The sequence below is a fragment of the Phocoena sinus genome, chromosome 20 (assembly GCF_008692025.1).
Source record: "Phocoena sinus isolate mPhoSin1 chromosome 20, mPhoSin1.pri, whole genome shotgun sequence".
NCBI classification, from domain to species: domain Eukaryota; kingdom Metazoa; phylum Chordata; class Mammalia; order Artiodactyla; family Phocoenidae; genus Phocoena; species Phocoena sinus.
The window spans coordinates 32,833,659-32,845,668 of NC_045782.1; the positions used below are offsets into that span (position 1 = coordinate 32,833,659).

The 12,010-nt window shown below is 47.3% G+C and overlaps 1 protein-coding gene across 2 annotated transcripts in view; it reads right to left on the reverse strand.

The window, feature by feature from the left end:
• Window positions 1–10,233: 10,233 nt before the first annotated feature.
• HEATR6 (HEAT repeat containing 6) overlaps window positions 10,234–12,010 on the reverse strand; it is a 57,923-nt gene continuing 56,146 nt past the window's right edge. Inside the window, exon 23 of one of the 2 annotated variants that reach the window (XR_004347507.1) lies at window positions 10,234–11,255. The gene's annotated coding sequence lies outside the window, so the exon portion shown is untranslated. The remainder of the gene's footprint in view (window positions 11,256–12,010) is intronic. The other variant, XR_004347506.1, reaches the window with a different exon arrangement.

The following is a 12,010-nucleotide window of genomic DNA, read 5'->3' on the forward strand; positions in this document are numbered from 1 at the left end:
GTTAAATTTCAATTTCAGAGAAACAACGAATAATTTTTTAGTGTAAGTATGTCCCATGCAATATTTGTTTACCTGAAATTCAAGTTTAACTGGGAGTCTTCTATTTTTATTTGCTAAATCTGGCAACCTTACCTCTGATTCCCTTCTGGTCACTGCAAAAATGATAAATGCAGCCCTGCTTCCAGGCTAATATTTTGTAATGTGCACCATCTAGTGGTTACATGAACAAAGAGGAAACCAAGAACCGTCCCCAAGAAACAACTTGAAAACAGCAATCCAGAAAGCTGAAAAGAAACAACTAGGCTTTAATTTTTAAAATTCTTAAAAAAAATTTTTTGACTTACTTCTTTGGATGTGGCGTCTGTGATCAGGTCAACAGCTTAGAGTGTCCAGTGAGTATCTGAAATCCCTGGTAGATCAGCCAGTGTTTAAATGGCAGCCCTCACTGGGCTGAGGCCTTGGGCTCCTCCGTTAACACCTAAAGGCGAATACACAGCCTTGTCCTTGATCTGTTGTGGCTCCCGGCGTTCCTAGTGATGCTTCACAATAAGCACGTGGCATCCAGCCATATCTATCAAGTACAATAAATGTCAGGCTGGTGCAATTTTATTAAACCCAACCAGGCCTGTACGGAGACTTGAGGAAGCAAGTATTTCCTGTTTACTATTTTACCAAGAGGGTATAGGGTAAGTGCCAGAGGGAATTGGCCCTATCCAATGGGCCTCTGGCTGCACATTGCAATCACCTGGGGTGTTTTTAAAAGCACCAATGCCTGTCCTTTCCCCCTTCCTCCTCTTTCTCTCCTTCCCCCTCCCCCTTCTCCTTCTCTTTTTCTCCTGTTTAAATCATGTGAGTTTATACAACCACATGGTATTACTTTAAAGGAGTGCAATAGGCAATGCTGAAGACGATAAGAGATGGTCACTGAAATCAGATTTCACCTTAAAACTTGAGATATTTTATGGACAAAACCTCTCATCCTCAGCATATCCACTGAGGCTGTGTTTGTGTTTTTGTTTTACAGGCAAGGCTAAAAGGCAGAGGAGCTTCCCTGTCTCCAATTCAGTGTCTGTGGTTCTGTAATTTCATCATAAATACTCACTATGAAACGGTATAGAAACTGAATTGGCAGTTTAGCCCAGGAGAAAATTCCAGAGCTCAGTCTGTTCTTTGAATAGGTTTTAGAATAAACTGGAAGGTGAGAGGGAGTTTGGGGATGGAAAATTTTCAAATACCCTCCAAATTGACAAGGTGTCTCTATATAACACAATTGTATAAACAATGAAAAATAATACCTGCAATTTGTTGAGGGACTTTTATTGACCAGGATGCTTTGCAAACACTATCCTTTTTAACTCTCAGAGCAACCCAAGGTGGCTGGGGACTATATCGCCATATTACACACGAGCAAACTGAGCTCAGGATTTGTACTAGGTTGGCCAAAAAGTTCACTCGGGTTTTTCCTAAGAGGACACAGCTGGTGAGCGGCACGGCTGTTTTTCACACCCAGCTTTGTCTGACTGCAAATCCTGTGCTCCTCCGGCTCTGATATTCTGCCAAGGCTACAGTGCATAGTTCTGCAGATTTCCTTCCCCGCTGGTCGGGCTTGTGACGGGGAGCTGTCTGCCAAGTCACTCACATGTCAATGACACTCCACTGCCAGCCTCAGCCGCCTAGTGTTAAGGCACTTGAAACCAGACTTTCAAAAATATTCACCTCCTTCTGGCTGGCTCAAGAAAGTCAAAAGGCAGTTTTCATTTTTTATGGCACTTACCTTTGGGTAGCTGAGTCACGTTGGGGGTCTTATGGGGGCTTTGGTGATGATATTAAAGGCTATCTCTAAGGATCTATGAAGCCCTCCTTGGAAGGAGGAACAGGAAAACAACCAACCATTTGTGAAAGGTAGAGTGGAGATATACCGACCCAGAAACCACGTTTCAGAATCAATCCATTCCTCGTGTTTCAAGGCTCCTCATGCTGAAATGTCACCTCCTCTGGGAAGCCTTTGGGGACCTGCCTCTGCCCCAGGCTCATGAACTGCTCCCCCTACTGCCATTGGCACTGGCCTCTGTTCTCCTTCTCAGCACACAGCAATCAGAAGCAGAGTGTGTGCACATACACCTCTTTCTCTAAACTGTGAGCTCCTTGAGCAGAGCAGAGCCGGTCTAGACCGGTTCAGGCTTCTGCAAGTCTGTGGTATCCAGAGGAAGGGGTCCCAGGGAGAAGGAGTAGGCAGTGGGCTGGAAGGAGGCGCCTTTGTCAGACTTTGCTTGGTGAGTCAGGGTCACATGGATTAGTCACAGGGGAGGGCTTTGAAAATCTTTATGGTGTCCTGGGACGGTCAACCTTGTCCACGTCACAGCCTGTGGATTTTCTGAGCACCCTGGATTTCTCTGAGCACCTTTAGCGTCTCCTCTGTGACCTTGTAACCGTCGTAGGACTTCACACACTCAATCTTTCATTCAGTAAGTACTTCTTGAGAGCCTGTTAGGGGCCAGGCACTGTGCTGGGTGCTGGGATCAGTAGTAAACAAAACTATCACAGCTCCTGTCCCGTGCAGCTTATAGACAAGGGGAAAGGCTTACATTTGCCTGGACCGAAACAGTGTCCCCCAGCACACCGGGAGCTCCTTGAAGGAAGAGACTAAGTTGTATTGACTTTTTAACATTTTCATTTTATGTTTTAGTTTATTATGTAATTCACACCATAAAATTCACCCTTTTAAAGGGGACAGTTCAGTGGTTTTAGTATATTTGCAAGGTTGTGCAGCCATCACCACCATCTAATCGCAGATCATTTTCATCAGCCCCGCAATAAACTCCTTGCCTATTAGCAGTCATTTGCCACCTCCCCTGCCCCCAATCCCTGGAAACCACTAATCTACTTTCTGTCCTGTGGTTTTGCCTTTTCTAGACATTTCACACAAATGGGATCATGCGGTAATGTGGTCTCTTCTGTGTCTGGCTTTTTTCACTTAGCGTGATATTTCCAAGCTGCATCCACAGTGTAGCAATGATCAGGGCTCCATTCGTTTTTATGGCCAATACTACTCCACTCTGAATGTACCACCTCCTGTGTGTGCAGTCATCAGTGGCTGGATGGTTACAGTTACTTTTGTAGTTCGTACCTTGATGTCCTCCTCCTCCGTGTCACCTTGTCTTCTTGCTCTGTCTCTCCTCTGTCCATCCCTCCCTCCCTGTTCCTGCTTTCCTCTCTCAGATGCTTGTTATCCCACACCTACCACATTATGGGCGCTGTGATTAAACATCTCATAAATGTTCCAGTCTGAGGTAAATCAAAAGGCACTATTTAAAAATTTTTAAATAAATGCCTTCTTTTAAAAGTTTTAGATGTATAGAAAAGTTGCTGAGATAGTAGAGAATTCCCATACGTCCATCCCCCAGTTTCCCCCATTGTTAACATCTTACCTACTGTGGTACATTTGTTCCAACTAAGGAGCCAGCACTGTTACCTTCCTATTAACTAAACTCTACACTTTATTCAGATTTCACTTTTTCCCTAACGTCCTTTTCCTGTCCCAGGATCCCATCCAGGATACTTCATTGCATTCAATTATCATTGTCTCCTTAGGCCCCTCCAAACTGTGATGGTGTCTCAGGCTTCCCCTGTTTCTGATGACCTTGACGTTTGGAGGACTGGTCAGGTTCTTGATAGAATGGCCCTAAGTTGGGGTTTGTCTGATGTTTTTCTCATGGTTAGACGGGGATTATGGGTTTTCTGGGGATGACCACTGAGGTGAATAAAGCCATCATTTTTAAATTGCTGAAAAGCCCTGGCACTAAGAAGTGAGACCAGATTTTTCAGGATTATTCAGAAAAACCAGGGGAACTTTACTTTGGAGACCTTCAAATGGTACAAGTGGTGTATGGGAGGATTCCCTGGTCTTTTCTCCAAAGAGAGTGGTATGCTGCATATCCTCACGGTGGTGAAGAAATGAGCCTTTATCTGACAAACAAACACAGCTTGACATGTGTTCTTTCTCTCCTGCTGGCTCTAAAGTGGGACCTTTGGTGAGTCAAGCCCTCTCTCTTGGTGTCTGTAGGATTAGGAAGTTGCAACTGATGATCTCCAGGGCCTCTTCCCACTGTGATGGTTTATACTCTAAGAGATGACCCGTAAGTTCCCTGAACATCCATCAAATCCCTAGGTTTGGCTCCCCATTCTTCCATATCAGTCCCAGCCTGTTGTATTCAGGTGGCATTTGTCTCCAGAGGATATACCCACCCCAACCCCATTTTAAAAACCTTCCTTGCAGACAAACATACTGGACAAACAAACCCCAGCCCTTTGCTGTGCGGATCTCCACTTTGAGGGGCTGGGGGAGCGTTCCAGAGCAGCAGTGCCCAGAGTGGGACCCTGGCCTCCCTGTTCCCCTGCTGACACAGCACAAGGCCCAGAGTGAGGAGGGTCACAGGCAGAGCTACACACCGCACGACGCTGGACACTCTTCACCCCAAGAGGCTGTTTTGGTTCAGCAGCTCCTGTGGCTCGAGTAAGTTAATCACTGATGCCGAGAGATTAATTTGTAACTGGACAGCAGACAAGATAGTTCAGGCTCCGGTGGGGCGGCACTGAACTGTGGCGTGGGCATTTCTCAGAAGACGCCTGCTCCACAGCTTGGCGCGGACACTGAGAACTTCAGATCCACACCGGTTCCTACGGGCCACCTCCCTTTCCCTCCAAAGTGGGGGGAAATGTGCCCAGGAGTCTCCCTTCCTCTCTGCAGCATATTCGCTGGTCTTAGAAAACCTGTCCAGGCAACAGCCAGCCTCAGTAGAAAAGTCCAGTCTAAAAAGTCCACTTAAGGGGGAGCACGTGCCTGCCAGCCCAGCCGAGGCCTGTGGACCAAACCGTGCAGGAGGGGAGAAGAGGACGGAACGGGCGAGAAGAGAGGAGGCAGTGGAAAGATGTGGAAGGATGGATGGGAGCCCAGGGTGGGGGTGAGAGATGCTTCCTACAGCCTGAAGCCCCCCGCTCGTGGATTGCGGCCACTCCAGGAAGGGCAGGTCACTGAGGGTCTGCCCTCCCGTCCCATGTGCATCCCCTCCGTCATTTCCAGTCTTAGCCCACCGCCCCCATTCTGGGTCCAGGAAAGACAGGTGAATCATGATGTGCAGGTCCCCCTGCGGCCTGACCCTCATGCTCCAGCCATCACTTCTTTATCAAGTAAAATGGCCCTTTGTTGCCATACTGGACACCCATGGCCACAGCTGTTGGCTGTGGATGCCGCCATTTTGTCAGCTTCAGCAATCTCTTATTTCTAGCCAGGACAACTTGGAGTTCTTAAGTCACGCCTATTTATCAAGGAAGGCCCTGGCAATACTGCCCTCATGGCACTGGGCTCAGAAGGCTATTCTATAAGGCCACAGTCTCCATAGAGAAAGAAGATAAGAAAAGAAGGTAAATGGAACCAAAAATAGGAATGGGGCCTGCATTAAAAGAGGGTGCAGGGCTTCCCTGGTGGCGCAGTGGTTGAGAGTCTGCCCGCTGACGCAGGGAACACGGGTTTGTGCCCCGGTCCGCGAAGATCCCACATGCCGTGGAGCGGCTAGGCCCGTGAGCCATGGCCGCTGAGCCTGCGCGTCCAGAGCCTGTGCTGCGCAACGGGAGAGGCCACAACAGTGAGAGGCCCACGTACCACAAAAAAAAAAAAAAAAAAAAAAAGGGGTGCAGAAGAACTTCTCTGTGGGTTGCTGAAATGTGGGCTCCCCACCCAGAAGTTTCTGGGAGCCCAGTTAAGTAGTGGGTGATTTGTGCTTGGTTTTCTACCAGGAGCCCGAATTCTTGTCATTTTGGTTCAATCCCACTGCCCTTACCCATGAGCGTGCCTCACGCAGTCTCCGGTCTCTGTTTTTGTTCATGCTGTTCCTTTGACCCAGAAGCCTTTCTCTCCTTTCTCCATGTCACTCACTTTGATCAAGACCTGGCTGAGGTGTCATTTCCACCAGAAAACCTTCCGTGAGCCTTCAGGTGGGCCCTCGGCTCCTGCGCTTTGGTATCTTCGGTTCCCTACACCTATTGGCAACAATACCTGTGGATTCTCAACCCTAATAGGCAGCTTGGCATCACCTGGGGCACCTTGTTAAACATACAAATCCTAGATGCCCAAGTCTCTTGGGGTGAACTTGTAAAGCTGTATTTTTATTGGTCTTCATGTGTGTTTTGGATGCCAGGCCAGGGTTGGGTGTATCTTCTCTAGTCTCTGTCCCCTAGGCCTGGGCACAGGGCTTAGGTCATGGAGATTGCATGTCTCTGAGCCCAAACAGGAAGGGCTGCAAAAGTGCAAGACCCCTGCCCTTTCATTCACACAATTTCCATCCTTTTTCTGTTCCTGCTTCGTGCCCCGGACGCTGTGCTGGCGATCCAAGAGCAAAGCCCAACACAATCTGCCTCGTACAGCTGACGGTCTGGCCGGGGAGACAGAGGTGAATCAAATCACTTACACACATCTTATTGCAAAGTGCCACATGAACCTTATAGAGGAAAAACAAAGCTGTTCTGAGAACTTACAACAAGGGCTCTGGCATCAGCTGGGAGGTCAGGGAAGCCTGGGCTGAGCCCTAAATGAGGGTTAGTGGAGGACAGGGGTAGTGGGGAGCAGTCTCACTGGGTTCTTTCAAGTGCTCTTTTGGAAGCCGACTGCGAGGCATTGGGGGTCCATGCCCCTCCAGACACTAAGATGGTCTCCAGAAGGAGCTTCTCCTCACACCCACCCCAGGACCCCACCTTCACTTCTGCTTTTCTGCTGTCTCCTCTTGCCATGAGCCTCTGGAAGATGATGTATTCTAAGCAGAGGAAAGGCCTGTTTCTCCAGGCTGGGGGCTGTCTGCTAGCATCAACGCTGCCATTGCTGAATTCCCAAGAGGTGCGCCTCCCTTTGACCTGACGTAATCTCATACTGGGCACGTGGCTTGGCTAGTGGAGGGCAGGCTCCCCTCCAACGTCCCTCCCCTCTCAACAGTGGAGCACCTTGTGCAGTGAACAATGTGGACAACCTTCTGTGGTGGCCTTGCTGCCGTCTCGAGCAGGACGTTCTGGCTTCTTGGTTCTCCCTCGTAGCTGGAAGATTCCTTTATCCCACAAGGAGATAATTACATCTTCTGTGGCCATAACTCTGTTTGGACATTTAGACAAAAATTTATATGTATTTTCTGGAGGACTGGGTGTTTCTCTTACCTAAATTGAAAAGAGGCTTCTTTTAAATAGGATCCAAGAGAGTTCTTTCATATGGTAATTCACATACACTTTGGCTGATAAGCCCTAGACTTGGCAGAAGGTTCAAAGCAGAAATTGTGTTCAGGTGAGGCACATGGATGCTTTTTGATCTGATTTGCTTTTAGCCGCTGTCGTTGGGATAATTTGGGCCTCAAAAACCTGGTAAAATGAGATCTTTTTTAAACAAAGTCTGAACCACCTAGAGTGAGTGGAGGCGTCCTTATACATTGGGAGCTGGGAAAAGAAGCATCTTCTGGTGGAAGATAACCCTCATCACATGAAGGCCACGCTGGAGTGGCCCTGGAGGGGCACCTCATCCAGATCCTTCCTTTTACCAGTGGGGAAACTGAGGCTCGGAGAGAGAATGTGGACTGGCTTAGGTCACACAGTGAGTGGCAGAGCCAGGCTGACCCCTGACAGGCACTTCTTTCTGCACCTGAACCTTCTTGATGGCCAGCAGTGACCAGTGTGAGGATGGAAGGAGCTATGTGGGTGACCGTGTGTATGGGAAAGTGAGAAGGGGACATGTGGGCTGGAAGACAGGGTGTCTCACCAAGTCCAGTGCGGTCCCTCCTCTTTCAGATATGGGAAGCTGCTTTTCCTACGTAAGAAGGGTTAGGGCTAAGCATCACCTATAGGAGAGAGTGCTAGGAATACAGTGGGAACTGGGAAGGAAAAGAGAAAGAGGGAAGTTCATCTTACAGACACCAGAGAATATACAAGTGAACCACGTGCCATGCCACTGTTTCACAAATGACCGTAATACTGGTTTGGGTTGGGGGAGGGTTGGGTGTCAAAGTGACATCCTACCTCGGGTACCATATCTCTCCATGTCTGACATGTGTGAAAACACTTTCAGTTGTAAAGATAAGTTGAACTTACTGAGCACCCACTAGCTGAGCAACCTAGTGGGTGCTCAGTAAATGGTGGCATCTCTCAGTAGAGATCCTGCTAAGGAAAGGGACAGAGGAAGGGAACATGTTTTCTCCTTCAATTCCCTTAACGATGCCTTCAGGAGGTATGATTCTCCCCACCTAACAGATGAGGAAACAGAAAGGGTAAGTTTCCTGCCCAAGTCACACAGCTCAAGAGCAGTGAAACTCGGCTCCCCTGGTTGTGAGCTATTTCCACCAGCGTAACTCCCGTCAGCTTCAGCTGACAATTCCTCCCCTTGCCTCCAGGCCCTGCCGCCTCTCCCTGGTGGACATGTAGCAGATATGGTCCCTAAATTCGAGTGCATTCGAGGAGAGGTGTGGTGCCTTGTGCATAGGCTTTGATTTGGGGGGGATGTGTGTTGGTGGCTCAAGCATTTGAGAATGCTGGAAATGGGAGTCTTTCCCAAAAATGCAAGATCAGTGGACATTGTGGGACATACCTGGGTTTGTTTTTTATTCCAAGACCAGCTTGTTTTCCATAGGCCCGAGCTCCATCAGCAGGCCAGGACCCTGTTCTGATTCAGACTTAGAAAGTCAGCCCACACACGTCTGCGGTCGAGGCTGCTCCTGCTTTTGCGCCTGAGAAATGCTGGGATCCCCTTTCCTCCTCTTGTCTCCCCGTTCCTCTGCTTCTGGTGATGAGGCAGGGACAGCTTGGAACAAAGACCTTCATCATTTCTGTTGTGAAACTGTCCTAAGATTAGGCAGCTGTGAATTTTTCATCAATATTCATTTCTCTAGTGGATTTCAACAAGATTAACTCTAAAAAATAAAAATTAACATTTCCATTCCCCGTGAAGGGTACTGGTGAATATGGAAAGAAAAATTCTTTTTTTTTTAATTACTTTATTTGGCTGTGTCGGATCCTAGTTGTAGCACATGGGATCTTCGCTGCGGCATGTGGGATCTTTCGCTGTGGGTGCGCAGGCTTAGTTGCCCTGTGGCATGTGGGATCTTAGTTCCCCAACCAGGGATCGAACCCATGTCCCCTGCATTGGAAGGCAGATTCTTAACCACTGGACCACCAGGGAAGTCCCGGAAAGAAAAATTCTAAAGGTGAAATTGTCTAACTCTGAAGGGCACATGCAGGAGTCCTGACCAGGCTGGGAATGAGGAGACCTACATTTTGGTCCTGACTCCCTCCTGCTGCCTGTGTGTCTTGGGCAAGTTGCTTAACCTCTCTGGGCCTCCATGCTTGTTAAGGACTCTTTCAGTGCAAATATTTTATGGTTATAAACAGGGAGAGAATCATCTCAATAACGTAGTTCCTTTGTAGTACTGATTTTTACACATTCACCATGGAGGATGATACTTGATGAGTTTAGAATTTTCTCTTGGTTGGAACAGGGACTTGAGTTCTTTCCAACTGTGGCCCTAAGTCTGTGGGTTTGGTAGGCCCATCAGGCTGTAGAGTCACATGCATTTTACATTGTAAAAATATTTCTCGTTTGCTTAAAATAAAATCCTGGAGGTGAAATGGTGTTTCCAAATTCCACTGAATTGTAGCCTCAGAACTAGAGCTGGACCATGTGGTCCAAACTCCTCAGTTTATAAGTGTGAAGGCCCAGAGTCAAGGAGGAAGTACCCCAGGATTCCTGGAGAATTTAAACAGAACTGGAGCTAGAACCTGGGTACCATCACACCCAATCTAGTGCTTTGCTTGTGTCTTCTCTGTATGCATAAAATTGAATAAAAACCAGTTGGAAGAGTAAAGGATTATAAATATCAGACCATAATCTTTTTTTTTTTTTTTTTTTTTTTGCGGTACGCGGGCCTCACTCTTGTGGCCTCTCCTGTTGCGGAGCACAGGCTCCAGACGCGCAGGCTCAGCGGCCATGGCTCACGGGCCCAGCTGCTCCAAGGCATGTGGGATCTTCCCGGAATGGGGTACGAACCCTCGTCCCCTGCATCGGCAGGCGGACTCCCAACCACTGGGCCACCAGAGAAGCCCCAGACCATAATCTTAAGAACAACTTTAATCCATGTAAATACAGGCACAGAGATTTTTATTTATATTTTCATTTTAACATGCATCAAAACCCTGCAGTCTTCAAACACCACTATGGACATTCTATTTGCATTTCCTGAAGCCACCCCAGTGAGCAACTCTGAAATAAATTAAAAAGAGTGGTCAAGCCTGAATGCACACCGAGGTTTCCATGTGCTCAGCTCAGCAGATTCAGGTATGACCCCTACAGAGCTTGGACTCTGAACTGGCACTAACATTCTCTACGCTCAATGACCATTTCACACAATGAATTCATCTGTGTAATTGTGCTTAGCTGTCCCAAGATTAACTCCATGTTTGCATGAAGATCAAAATGCTTACTTTAAAAAGTTTGGTTTTCTTCCATTTCTGTCTTATCTGGGGAGGTATGCATGCTTGGAATTTCTTGGGCTTTTCTTTTTCAGATCTATTCTAGGGATTGAGAATGTGAGGGCAAGTGTATGTGTGTGTGGTGGTGGGGTGACTTACCTTTTATTGTTCTGTTTTTGAAACAACAATCGGCAATCATTCTTCACTGTTTTGATGTCCTCTTGTCAAAGGCAACCCAGAACATTGGGATCTTAAAAGTGGGTAACAGCATTCTTGATTTGCCCCCATGCCTAGATCCTACATTAGTTAGGATTCTAGAATTCTGCTTTATTAAAATTTTTATCCTGGGTTACAATTTACGTAAAGAGAACACATCAGAAGTATGCATCTTGGTACACTTTTATATATGCATATACTTCTGCTTTGCTTATACCTTCAGTTATTGTTTGGTACCAATTGGTAGTGAAATATCCATTGAGTTTTTCCAAAGACTGCTGCATCCACCTGGGGAGGAGGCTGACATTTGGAGCTGCTGGAAGGTGGTGGTGTGACTGGAATCAGGAGGATTTGCTTTCCACTGTTTCACCTCACTTGCACTCCAGCCACAAGTTCTGGGAGGAATATTGGAAGGCACGCTGTACTTTCTCTCGCAATGGGGATCAGCAGGGAAGAGGGAGACGTTTGAATGGGGTCGGGTGTTTCCACTTAATCATTACCACCGCTGACATCAATGAAAACTAAGTAATGCAGATCATCCGCATGGGCACCTACAATGAGTGGAAAGGAGGCCAGATTCTTAGTAAGTGTTAACAGTGAGGTAGGGGATGGACAGAATACAAAACTGAGTGGGGGAAGCAGGGTGGCTTGCATTTCAGCTTCAGTATACAATTGATTTTTGTGGTGGAAGGGTCCAAATTGCCCTGGCTATTTCAAAACAACGTCAGGAGAGGAGCAGTTGTGTTTTCCAGCACCCCGGTGGTTGCCCAGGACACGAGGCAGCCTTGAGGACAAATACGTCCCTCCCTGAAATAGGAAGCCAACTATTTACTTATACAAATAACACTATAAAAGGGCTTTAGAAGTTGAGCTGCAGCTCCTGAGCTTTGACCAGCCCCTAGGTTTGTCTCAAAAGGCTCCTTCCGGAGGAAGGAAAGTCCTGAGGCTCTCAGGTCGAGCACTGGCTCAAACAACAATTTAAATCAAGCAGAGCCTCCACTGTCTCCAAGTTGAACCTGCCCAAGCAAACACCCTCAAGACAGCTTCCAAACAAAGATGACAATATTACCATCTCAACCTGGACGTGCATCACAACTCGGTTTCAAAATTCATTGTGTGAAATTAAAAAAGAAAAGTTTTTAATAATAAAATTCACGTTTAAATCCTATGATTTTTCATCGTATTCACTTCTTTACATCCCCTCAGTTCTCATCCCCTTCCTTCATCACACTCCTTTGGCAATATCACAGCCCTGGTTAGATCTGACTCTCCGCTCACTTAGCACCTGACCCCATGTACCTGAATA